General features: G+C 31.4%; 2 long non-coding RNA genes across 3 annotated transcripts; both read right to left on the bottom strand.

Moving 5' to 3' along the window:
* Positions 1-6,771: 6,771 nt before the first annotated feature.
* Positions 6,772-11,519, bottom strand: LOC122064302. 2 transcript variants are annotated; one of them, XR_006135646.1, is made up of 3 exons: positions 10,764-11,508; positions 9,153-9,193; positions 6,772-8,995 (listed from the first exon to the last, which is right to left on the bottom strand). It is a non-coding gene; the product is annotated as an uncharacterized LOC122064302 (long non-coding RNA). The 2 variants fall into 2 exon arrangements; XR_006135647.1 differs by having other exon boundaries at positions 6,772-9,193; positions 10,764-11,519.
* LOC122064303 lies at positions 10,202-10,757 on the bottom strand. The gene is made up of 2 exons (XR_006135648.1): positions 10,515-10,757; positions 10,202-10,341 (listed from the first exon to the last, which is right to left on the bottom strand). It is a non-coding gene; the product is annotated as an uncharacterized LOC122064303 (long non-coding RNA).
* Positions 11,520-13,163: the final 1,644 nt, after the last annotated feature.

Genomic DNA, 13,163 nt, shown 5'->3' with positions numbered 1-13,163 from the left:
TTTGTTTTAATTTTTAAATCAATCTATAATTAAATACCCAAGACAATCAATATAGATTGATGTGGATGGAAGTGGCATTTTAAGCATCTGAGCAGATGGAGAAGCGTGTGGAACTGTGGATTAGTATTCTCTCAAATTAGAAAGAAAAACACGCGGCCAACTGCACTTTTGAAGTTTAATAATGAAATGAACCATTAGTTTTATGTTAAGCTTCATATAAGGACCACAATTATTTTTGACCGTTAATCTTATCTGACACAATCTGGTGTAAGAGGAGTCAATAGTGACATATATAGGGAATTTGGTAGACAGAACAAAATGACATAAGAGGAGTCTGTCAGCAAAAAGGCATTTTCAGGATAGGTTACATCAGAAATGAAACAATTGCTAGGCTTTCTTTCATTAGGGATAAAAGTTCTGCCCGGCAAGCCCAAGCCTGCCCAAGTCTTCTCTGAGCCTAACAAACCTGTAGCCTGGGTAAGTGTTGGGACTAAAACGGCTCAAACAATCTGGTTCAATGTTTCAAGAATGTCAATAAAATATATATATATAGTATTTTTATTTTAAAAAAATAATAAAATAATCATATGTGTCTAGGTGTACAATACATTGTGGGTCAATAGACACTTTTCCCAAAAATTTTTCTACTAATAGTACAAAGTAAGTATACAATATATATAACTCATTCCATTTGTCCTTTTATTATTTTTTTTATTTCCTTTTAAGGTTATGTTTGGTAATCAAGAATTGAAAAAGAAAATAGTACAAAAGATATAATGAGACAAAAATTATAATTATATAATGATTTTTTAATATGTCTATTTCTCTTCGTAAATTAAAATTTTTTTTTGTGAATTTTTTTTTTTCTTTTTTCTTCAAAAACATAGCCTAATCATTTTTATTTTTTTTTCACAGATCTATGAACCGATCCCATTTCAATAAAACAACATCATTGTCTCTCAAACTCATTCCTCTCAACTTCTCCATGTATCCACTTCTTATTTTCGGAATTTCACAACCCATGATACCTGACAAGCTCCTAAAAGGGAGAACCCAAAAGATCAGTAGGGATCAGCTTTCTATACACTATTTTCATGGAGCATAGTGTATATAAACTTATTTTTCTTCTAATAAAAACCAACAATAGCTTTTGTTTTTTTGGATTTATTCCCAAGAGTTAGCCTTATAGGCTATTGCAACAATACATTCAGGAAAAGAGTATGCCTTACTAGTAAGATTGTTTCTCTTTTCACTGACCAAACTATGCTAGCGGTTTTTATTATGAATCTGGAGGATCCCCTTGTTGCCTCTTCCCGTTTAGCTATTTTTACCGATGCATCCCTATATGTACGTCAAAAATCAATGAGATTGGGGTGTATGGCTTTTGATCACACTAAGAGGGTTTGTTTTATTGCTTCATCTCATCAAGTTTGTGTGCCAGCTTTAGTTGGTAAGGCTCTGGCTATCCGTTTAACTCTCCTATTGCCAAGACGTACAGTTTTTTAAAGGTAATGGTTTTCTCTGATTGCCTTACTCTCACAAATAATCTATCAATTCCTTCTTATTCTCCTCTCCCTCTCCCTCTCCCTCTCCCTCTCTTTTATGCTATTGTGACCATAGTGCAAGAGTCTCTCAAGGAGCACTTTTCCCTTATTAATGATCCACTCTCTGTCTAAATATATGGGTTCTTTCTTTCCCCATGAGGGTTTTTGGCTCCCCCTATTCCTCATGAGCTTTTGAGCTTTCTATTGGTTGTTTGGCCCCCCTTTTCTGAATAGAATTCTTCTTGAAAAAAAAAAAAAAACTCTTATAGTAATGAACAAAGTTTCCTGACCGTTAAAGGTTGTACGCTACAAACACAATGAGGAATGTTTAAACACTAATCCAATTAATCAAAGTTAGATAAGTGAGAAGCAGAGGGGGAGCTGTAAGGGCATTTGAGGACATTTTGTGCGAGTCTGTGACTTTGGCAAAGTGTATCTTGTTGCAATCTGCTTCTTCTATATGAAATGATTTTATTTTCCAGCTAAATCTAAATCAATTTCACTGCTTTGATTCTTGTCTGTTTCGTGAATTCATCAATATGAAATAATTTTGAAGTTAGGATAAGCATGTCGAAAGGTCTATATGAAATGATTGAAAAATGAAAGAAGAGGGCAACTCAGACTTGAAATGTTCTTAATTGACCATTTCTTTTGAAGTTCTTTAAAATAGAATGGATCTGTATATCACCAAGGTCAGTCTTAGGTTTACCGTCCAAGAAAACAATTAGAAAAGAACAAGCTACAACAACTTCCATCATCAGAATCGACGAGATTTTGTTGGGTATTTTATTAGAGAGAACCATTATTTTGGATAATTTTTGAATAATAATCCAATCAAATACAAGATTCGTTGAATAATTTTATAAACCTTAACCCATTTTTGAATAATCTTACAATTTCCCTCGTATCATGCTCACATTATTCAATTTTCTCCAACATCTCACTTTTTTATGTTCTAATTTGAATGCTGAAATCTGCTATTAAAATATAAATTACATAACGGGCTTTAGAATGTTAGAAGATAAAAATGGTTTAGGATTTTTTAAGTACTTTGTTAAAATATATATATATATATATATTACTATTTTCTGTTACATTTTAACTAAAACTAAACTAAGAAAAACAAATGATTGTTCATCCCACCATTCTAGCTCTCCTAATCTTATTCTTTTTTTTTTTTTTTTTTTGGTAGAACTCCTAATCTTATTCTAATAGTGTATGAAAACAGAAGCCAATATTTTTATAGATAAGAGTCATGCAAAATCTTTTTCCATTGCAAAGTAAAATAAGTACAAAACCTAACTATAAGTGTTAGTAATTAGTTTTGGCAACCACAAATGCATGCATAATCATTTGAGATATATGAAACATAAATTGAATAATGAAAAATAAAAGTGTGTATTTTTTTTACCTTGAGACCTCAACAAGTTTGTCTATTCGTATTTGATGAACCATTGGTGCGCCAGACCAAGCCAAATATGCCTTAAATGTGAGTTGAGATTTATTATTTAATAGCACATCAAAAGTTGTAACTTTTAATTAATCTTTGACATAGGGTAACTATAAGTTTTTTGAATTTCAACCCTTAAAGATATTTAATTCCTTGATGATCCAAATATCTTCGAGGAAGTATCTTTATAGGAGCTCAATTTTTATCAACATGTGGTGTCTTTTACTTATCAGTGAAATATAAAAATTTATCATTGATTTTTTTATGTGGAGGTGCAAAATTTGAAAAATTAGCTACAGTATATAATTTGCATAACTTTGGATCAAATTGAGTTTAATTGTTAAAAAATCTTTAATTGTTAAAAATTCAAGGGTGAAGGTCCTAGTTCTTAAACATATTTGGTCACGTAGGAAAGATGTGACCTAAATCATGACACATGGCTAAGTGCGCCTCTCATCAAATGTTCAATTAGACTAGAGGAATTGAACCTAATCAAGATGCAACAAAAATAACACAATAAAAAGAAAATGCGTAACACAACGATTTACGTTGTCTGACAATGTTTAGGGTAAAATGTTAATTGCGTCACTAACAATGGAGAATCTCGCCTTCACTCCTACTGTTCTTCGGAGAATTCTCTCCCTACAAATTATAGAGAAGCATATACGAGTACAATTAACCAAAATACCCATACAACCCTAAAATTTTCCTCACTGGTGATACATAAACCCCTATTTCATCAAGACCTTAGTAATGAAAATGACACGCAAAGTGAGTCAATTCCTCTGGACTTCAAGTCCTAGGGCCTTATGAGCTTTTTAACAGACTTTCGGATCCCACAAACCCATTCAACAGAATACAAAACATTTTATCCCCCAACAATAAGGTCTCCATGTGTGTGTACATCTGTGCTATCTTCTTTTAGGTGTATATAGTTTTAGGTATCAATTTGGAATCAAATCTAAAACCTAGTTCAAGGCCAATGCTCTTGTATGATAGATCTTGAACTAAAACTGCAATACTTGAGCACCCCTATAAGTTTGCCCTATCAAAACTATTCTTCAACTTGTCAATTTGAAGGGGTATTCATAAAGCAATGGCTGAGACAAAATGATTCTGACAATTAGCCATATTAACAACCTGAAAAGTATTTCAGCTAAATATTGGTCCTTGCTCGAACTTGGTTACATGGGTGCCCTAGATCCCTCTTGAATTAGTAAATTGTCATTTACCTAATATAAAATATAATTAATCTTCATGTAACCATGTGTAGTGTTAATAAATTGTCATCATCTTGAAAAATCAAAACCTTATTGTATATAAGACAAAACACTATCAACACGACTAATACTTTGACTATCCAAAATACCTTATATTGTATGATGGTTTATTCAAAGATGGGGCAAAACCGTTAAAATAGCATGTTTGGTGTAACCAAGCAAACCCAAAATGGGTTATTAAGATCTTTCTAACCATCTATAGTAACCACATTAAAAAAAAAAAAATGAATGACAGTGAACATTTCATTTTTTTTTTTAAAAAATCCTAATAATGAACATATTTTCATTACCAAATAGTAAAATTTATTTGTCTGATTTTAATAAATATAATTCTTTATTAATTAAGTTATGAGGAATTGTGGTTCCAACAGGCCAGTGGGAGCCAACGAGAAAGCATCCATAGAAAGTTCTTTTTTTATTTCATGGGTGATAGGCAGACCATTCTGCGCCCCCCCCCCCCCCCTCCTCTTATGTTTAAGCAGAGGCCACACTCTTCCATAGGAACCTTTTGTTTTTTCCCTCTTTTTCCTTTCACCTATTTTTACTATCGGGGGAGTTTACAAGTGCTTTGGATTTATCAGTTTACTTATGGGCCAGCGAGAAGCTGCAATGTCAGATAACACGCTGGAGATATAGGTGGGCGGCAAGAACAATAGAGAACTTTGTAGAAGCCCAAGGTAGGTCCAGAGCAGTGTAATGGCAAATGTCATTAATGGAGGAAAAGTTTTCTGGGCCTTGAATTCTGGCCCATTTGAACTCCACAAGGGCCCCAAAGACAGTATCTAAGACCAACTAATGAAAAGGAACACTCAACCACATATCCAATTAATCAAAATCAGTTAAATGGGAAGTAGAGCTATTAGCTTGCCCCATAGTTATGGCTTCTGTTCTAAGAAAGGTTTTAGAGGTTTCCAATAAGATTATTGGAATCTTATGCACTTGCTTCTTTTAACTAATTAAGAGAATGTGCAAGTTGACCAAAATATAAGGCAGAAGTCTTAAATTTACAATGTGTCGAAATGATGTAGTAATTTTGAACCATTAGATAGATAGGGAATGGTCTGGATAGGAACATGTGAAATTTTAGATTCAAACTAAGCCATATACCTTCATATGCATTGACAAAAATTTTTTTTTTAACAGATATGCATATGCATTGACATGCATCCATTTATTTATATATATATATATATATATCCATTGACATGGTACTCCAGTAAGTACCATGAAGTTTTCCAACCCTTTTAATCTTTTCAATTTTCTTGGTTCATGAATCTTTTCTCAACTAATGTTCCATCTCATACGAAATTTAATCACAAAAAATTCAATAAATTTTCATGCACCTATGGTTCACTGAATTTGTCGTTAGACACTTTATCATTTCACCACTTACCACATGGTAGTACATGAATAAATCTATGTAGTATAGGACTTTATAATCTTACATCCATCCTAGCATTTAAATTTTAGTCTTAAATGAGATGGGAAGATGTCATCTTCCATTTGTGGTGTGTATATATATATACTAGTAAGAAATACACGTGCAAATGCACGTGGGAACAAAAATGAGTAATATTAATTCAAAGTTTCATTTGTTCTCTTATGTTGAGAGAGAGAGAGAGAGAGAGAGAGAGAGAGTCGTGAAAATGCATGTGAGAACATAAATGAGTAATTTTAAATCAAAGTTTCATTTGTTTCTCTTACGTTATGTGTGTGTGTGTGTGTGTGTGTGTGTGTGTGTGTGAGAGAGAGAGAGAGAGAGATATTTTCCATTTAAATTTTTAGAGATAAATCAAGAATGCAACAACTTAAATTTATAGAAATAAAAGAGAGATTATTTGAAATAGAGTATCTAAATCTCCTACATTTGTAACATAAGCTTAAAATTTAAAATTATTTGAAGAAGCCCATGAATATTTGCTGCAACAAATAATAATTGTTTTGGGCTAAAGATCAAATGGTATTGCTTAATCTTTTTCTATTTTAATTTTTTTTCCTTTTTTGTCTTCATCGTCCTCAACATCTATGATGCTTCTTTTTTGCGCATTTCGTTCTTTCATAGTATCGACAACAATGTTTTTTGATTTTCGACTTCCTTCATTTTTTGAATCCATTTTGAAGTAAAAATAATAGTTCTTTGATAGGCACACATCCAATTTTTGTTTGTACTGCAACACATGAAAACAAATTTGTTATTATCACTATATATTAATATAATAATTTTTTTAATATAATTATAAAAATCAAACTTTCATTCAATATTATCTGAATGAAGAACATTTTTCAAATCTTGTTTCTCCCAGTACCATATCATTTGCCTATTGGGTAAATGCAGTTGTAAATTGATAACATATGAGAACATTTCATTCAAATTGAATTAAAAAATTCTCCACATGGCTTCTGGTGCTGACACCCATCTTGCATCTCTGTATTGCTTGATTTCATTAAGTAAATATTCTGCATTACCATGTGATATAGAAACAGCCACACGATCATGTCCTTTATAAACATATTTGTATAGGTACTTTATTGCCTTCAATCCAGAACATATCTCAACATTAATATGACAATCATATCTTGTCAAAAGGTATGAATTATAAGGAACAACCCATCTGTTATCCAAATAATGTCGTCGTACCTTAACTTATATTCCAGTATTTCTTCGTCTATAAATAGGGTAAGAATCTTTACCTTGCATGGTATTTTCAATAAATGAACAAGGATATCGACTCTTACACACTCCATTCCTCATACAAGCATTTAGTTTATTCAAATCTCCACAGGGTCCGTGCATCATATGTTTCATAACTTTCTCATATAAAACTGGATCTTCATTAAAAACTGGGATTTCTGCACATACAAATTTATCAAAAACATCAGCATTTGTTATCTTGAAGTCCTTGTGCATAATTATCAGTATGTGTGCATGTGGAAGCCCCCTTTTTTGAAATTCAACAACATGTACGTGTGCAGCCACTTTACCAAGGATCCCTTTCTTGAATAATTGATCTTTTAGATTATGTAACTTTGCTCAAAATATCCTAGCTGTAAGATCTGGTCTATCTTGTGGAACTTGTCCTTGTTTTAATTCTTCTTGTATCTCAACCCAATCTGGATTGCATGTCATAGTGATGAAAAGATCAGGTTTTCCATATTTCTGTACTAAAGTTATAGCATCAAGATACCTTCGACGCATATCTCTTGGTCCTCCAATAAATGATGCAGGTAAAACAAACTTTGTCCCAACTTGATCACCTCTTGTTTCTCCAGCTAAAACACTATCAACTATTCCTTGATATAATTCTGCTCGGATATTTGACTGTTTTGCTCAAAAAAAAATCTAATCGTGTTGCTTCAATTTTGATATACATATCTACAACATATTGATGTAGCAATCGACCAGCATATAGAAGAATAGAACGATGACCATCTCGAATCTAAAGCTTATGACAATAATATGCTCTGGGAGATACCCTGTTCTTGTTACTCTCATCAAATCCTATAATTTGACATATATAAATTATTTTAACATTTAAACCTTAAACATTAAAAAATATAAATATAATAGTTAAACATACCTTCAAAGTCACCTTCTCTATTAAATATAGACTCCTCGCTTGTTAAATCATGCAAAACTCTACCTGTTACATTCTTTTGTTTAATGCTCATGTGCCAGCCGACTTCGCCATTTGGATATAAAAGAGGATATTGTAAGGCATCATAACAACCATAATAATGTACCACTCGATGTTTCTTCCCTGAATGTCCTTCTATTACTATATCACAATTTTCAGTTCTATGGGGATTATTTCCTTCTACCCAAATAGTTGCAACTTGGTCGACTGATGGTAAATTGTAAACTCTCTGATCAAGATGTACGTCACTTGTGATTATAATCTCATTATTCTCCAACAAATGAACGTCTTTAAAACTTTTAAAGAACCTTACGTATGGATTAATTGATAGAATATCTATTAGTTTTGACATAATAGGCTCTTTGAGTTTTGAATCCTGTAACACTTTCATCCTATTCTGAAGTTCATTATCAGTATCATAAAAGTATAATTGCAAATAGCATGGATTGTCTTTTTCTGGCAAAATTGGAGGCAAATCATGATATAATTGTCCTTGAGCTCTAAAGGTATATATACCATCTTTTCCATTTGCAAGATCTTTGTCGACATGAACTCCAAGAGATGTGAAGGAAAATATACTATTGTAAGCACGTATATATCTACGGAATTCAATGGCTTCAGATGTTTGAGAAGTAAATAAAGTATATAATTCATCTGGAACCGTTGTAGATGCCAAAACAACATTTCCATTACAACAACAGAATGAAGGTGGTTCATATTCAAATTTCTTTGCTCCACAATGGATACATGGAGGTACTTTTTTAAGTACATGTACTGTAGAATTTTGTGGTTCAAATACTCATGTGTCCAAAAAAATAATAATAATAAATAAAGAAAAATCAAATTAATCTTAATAATTTTTAAAATATAATTATTCTAATACTAACGTTTCAAACCAAATGGTTGATTTTCAAAATTTTCAGAATTTGAAGATGTAGAACTTGATTCGGCAAGTTGGGCTTTCAGTAGCCATGCCTGATTTTTGTTTCTTTTATTTGTATGCAGGGTTTCTCTAATGGTCCTTTTATTTCCATTGTATCTTTGACGTTGAGTGTCAGTTGCTATATATTTTGGTGGCATAGTGATCTAATAAAGGAAAGGCAATTGAGTTACAATTTGAACAAGCCTAGATTTTAAAAAGTAAATCTATTGGAAGTAAACACTATGCTGAATGGGGGACATGTTTAAGGTTATAGACCCTATATATGGAATTCAAATAAAAAGGTAATCGAGAAATCCATACCATACCAACTTCACAGAAACAACAAGAAATATATCAACAACCTGGACAAAAAGATTAAAAAAATTAGAAAATGTGAGAATGTTATACCAAAATAAAAAAAAATTTGTGCAACAGGACATTTAAATTAAACCCAAGGAATTTTCATTCTTAATAACAGTTTAAGACTCTCAAAAGAGAAAGAAATACAACTTGAGAGATGCTTACAGTAGATTTAGGAAGCAAGATTGCACATTAAAGTAGGATATAAATAAGTTCTAATAATTGTAAGAAATTGAAGATGAAATAAAACCCCAATCATAGGTCAACATTAGAGAGAGAGAGAGAGAGAGAGAGACCAAAAATATCACACCTCACAACGTCTATGACGACCAAAGACATTGTCTTTGCCAAAATGGAGGAGAGGAAAAGGAAGAAAGCATGACCACCTATAAGAAAAAAACCTAAACCTCCCACAGTTCTAACTTCCTATCATTTCTTATTTTATTTTTTCATAGGAGGGGGGGGGGAAGAAAATACCAAAACACCAAATTAACGTATACAAAATTCCTAGGAGTTGAAAAAATTAATAGAAAATTTCGAAACAATGGGGAAAAAGGTAAATTCAATATGGGAGGGGAAATTTTTGGAATTAGAGAGGCAGCTTTTGAAATTTTGAAATGGGAATACTTGACAAATGGTGCCTATAAGTAATTTATTTTAACATGATTCAAAGCATTAGACATGGAAATCAATGCAAGTCTGGTTCACTGGATGGGTAGAGGTTTGATTGGTATAGCCACGCATAATCACATGAAATCTAATGGGAAAAAAACCATTTTTCAACAGTCAAAGGGTATAATTATCCAATCCATCTATAACTTGGGCAGGCTACCAATGAGACAGTAAGGTACTTAGGTGGTCTAGGAAACATTACAATGCTTTCAGCAATCCACAAGACAACTCAAGTCAGTCTTACCCAAAAAGTTCAAATAGAGTAAAAGAAAACAACTTGAGAATTGACATCGAGAGCATCTGAGACCACAATAATAAGCAATCGAAGTATGAAGATGGAGAGGACAACAAAATATCTGCACAGCGATCTTGAAACTGGCTTCAAAACAGGAAGTTAATAATTCTTCCAAAATTGACTTTTTACAACAAAGAAATAATAATCCTAAGCTCAATTTCTGAGCACAGAAATGGAAGAAACCTGGTAAAAAGAAGAACACACTTTTAGTTAGGATTCATTCAATAGTAGCCATGCATATCTTCAAATTTCAGTCCTAAACAAGCTTACGATAAAGGGCTTCAACACAGAGACGGTTCAAATGAAAGAAAAAAAAATACAACTTCTCATTAAGCATTACAAGAGAAGAATCTCACTGAAAAACAAGCTCTCGAGGATTAAAACAGAGCCATCCAAAGATCTTCCACCAAAAGATTCAAAACCCAGAAACAGTATAGCAACAATCAGAATTCCCAAAACAAGGAACCAACATATCGTACTGAAATTTCAAAACCAATAGAATACTTCAACAAAAAACAAATGAAAATCGAAGAGCTTCAATTAAAGACGCATCAAAACCAGAAATTCAATTACAGAGAAGGGGACACATTCAGATTTGATTTTACCTTTGTATATCCAGGGTTTTGTATGTTGAATTTGGCGATGATGAAGGAATGGCCACCAGGATCGATTGGAGGCGGCAACCCACTGGAGAGAACAATGCTAAGTAAAAAAAAAATCAGGATCGATTGCTACAGATGAGGCCTGCTTCCTAATACAATCAAAGTTTTCTGCTCTATCCTTTGCCACTGCTCTCCAAACAAACTCGATTCGAAACTCTCGAAGCCATTCCGAAGATTTAACTTCCACTTCTTTAGCTGGCTGACCGGAAGAGGGAAGATGAAATTGCATGAAGATGCACTTGACGAAGGCGAGTCAGGGGATATCAGGTTTGGTCGGTTAAACGTTTATTTATTAGTATATTTAGTTATAGTAATTGAATTTTAAAAGATTTACAAGATCTTTTATTTTTGAAAAAAATGGATGTATTAAAGATTTAGAGAAAGTGGAGGGTACCAAAAAGAATAGAAACAATAAGGAATATAAAAAAAAATGATAATGAAGAATTTAAGGTATTTAAATAAATAAGAAAGATAAAATAGTCCAAGGAAAAGAGTTTCAAAAGAAGAGAGAGAGAGAGAGAGAGAGAGAATCGTGAGAATTCTTTTGGTAGAAAGGGGGTTTAACCGTATGAGAGTTGGAGATTATAAGGAAACTAATTTTTTTTTTAAATATTTTTTATTGATAAAGAAGTTAAACGAAATTAGAAAAGCAATTGAGAGGAGAGAATATAGAAATATATAGATTTGTTTTAGTAAAAATAGAAAGAGATAAAATATAGCAAGATAGTAAAGAGAGAAGTAAATTAATAAAGAAAGAATATAATAAAAGATGAGAGAGAGAGAGATAGCAATATATAATTTTTTTTTTAGAAAGATATGGATTAATATATATATATATATATTTTTTTTAGAAAGATATGGATTAAAAGAGAGGAACGTGAAGAGGGGAGGGAGAAATTTTAGAAAGAATTTTTTTTGTATTATGAAAACTCTTCAAAATATAGATTTTTTTCTTTTCTCTTAAAAAAGATATAGATTTTAAGAAAAAAATAGACCAACTTAAGAGAACGTGTGAGAGGGGAGGAAGAAAAGGAAAGTGGGAAAAAAGGAGGGAGAGATAATGAAAGGGATGTGATAGGAATAAAGAAACTAAAATTTAGAAAATATATAAATATTAAAAATATATATCAAAGGTACCAACAATATCGAAAAAATAAAAAGAATTGACTAAAAAGATAATGAAAAAGATGATGTATTTAAGTAAGAACAAAAAATATAGCAATATATAATTTTTTTTTTAGAAAGATATGGATTGATATAATTTTATTTTTTTTTTAGAAAGATATGGATTAAAAGAGAGAAACGTGAGAGAGGGGAGGGAGAAATTTTAGAAAGAATTTTTTTTGTATTATGAAAACTCTTCAAAATATATATTTTTTGCTTTTCTCTTAAAAAATATATAGATTTTAAGAAAAAAAGAGACCAACTTAAGAGAACGTGTGAGAGGGGAGGAAGAAAAGGAAAGTGGGAAAAAAGGAGGGAGAGATAAGGAAAGGGATGTGATAGGAATAAAGAAACTAAAATTTAGAAAATATATAAATATTAAATATATATATATATATATAAAGGGTACCAACAATATCAAAAAAATAAAAAGAATTGACTAAAAAGATAATGAAAAAGTTGATGTATTTAAATAAGTAAGAGGGATAAAAAAGTCAAAGAACGAAGGCGAGGCAGGTGATACCAAGTTTGGTCGTTTAACGTTTATTTATCACTATATTTAGTTATAGTAATTAAATTTTAAAAGATTTACAAGATATTTTATTTTTGGAAAAAGTAGATGCATTAAAGATTTAGAGAAAGTGGAGGATACCAAAAAAGAATAGAAACAATAAGGTATATGAAAAAAGTGATAATGAAAGATTTACAAGATCTTTTATTTTGGGGAAAAATGGATGCATTAAAGATTTAGAGAAAGTGGAAGGTACCAAATAGAATAGAAACAATAAGGAATATGAAAAAAATGATAATGAAGAATTTAAGGTATTTAAATAAATAAGAAAGATAAAATAGTCCAAGGAATAGAGTTTCAAAAGAAGAGAGAGAGAGAGAGTCGTGAGAATTCTTTTGGTAGAAAGGGGGTTTAACCGTATGAGAGTTGGAGATTATAAGGAAACTAATTTTTTTTTAAAATATTTTTTATTGATAAAGAAATTAAACGAAATTAGAAAAGCAATTGAGAGGAGAGAATATAGAAATATATAGATTTGTTTTAGTAAAAATAGAAAGAGATAAAATATAGCAAGATAGTGAAGAGAGAAGTAAATTAATAAAGAAAGAATATAATAAAAGATGAGAGAGAGAGAGAGAGAGAGAGATAGCAATATATAATTTTTTTTT

The sequence above is a fragment of the Macadamia integrifolia genome, unplaced genomic scaffold, assembly GCF_013358625.1.
Source record: "Macadamia integrifolia cultivar HAES 741 unplaced genomic scaffold, SCU_Mint_v3 scaffold1601, whole genome shotgun sequence".
In the NCBI taxonomy this organism is placed as follows: Eukaryota; Viridiplantae; Streptophyta; class Magnoliopsida; order Proteales; family Proteaceae; genus Macadamia; species Macadamia integrifolia.
The sequence above is the reverse complement of the archived record's forward strand: the minus strand, read 5'-3'. Positions and strand labels throughout refer to the sequence as shown.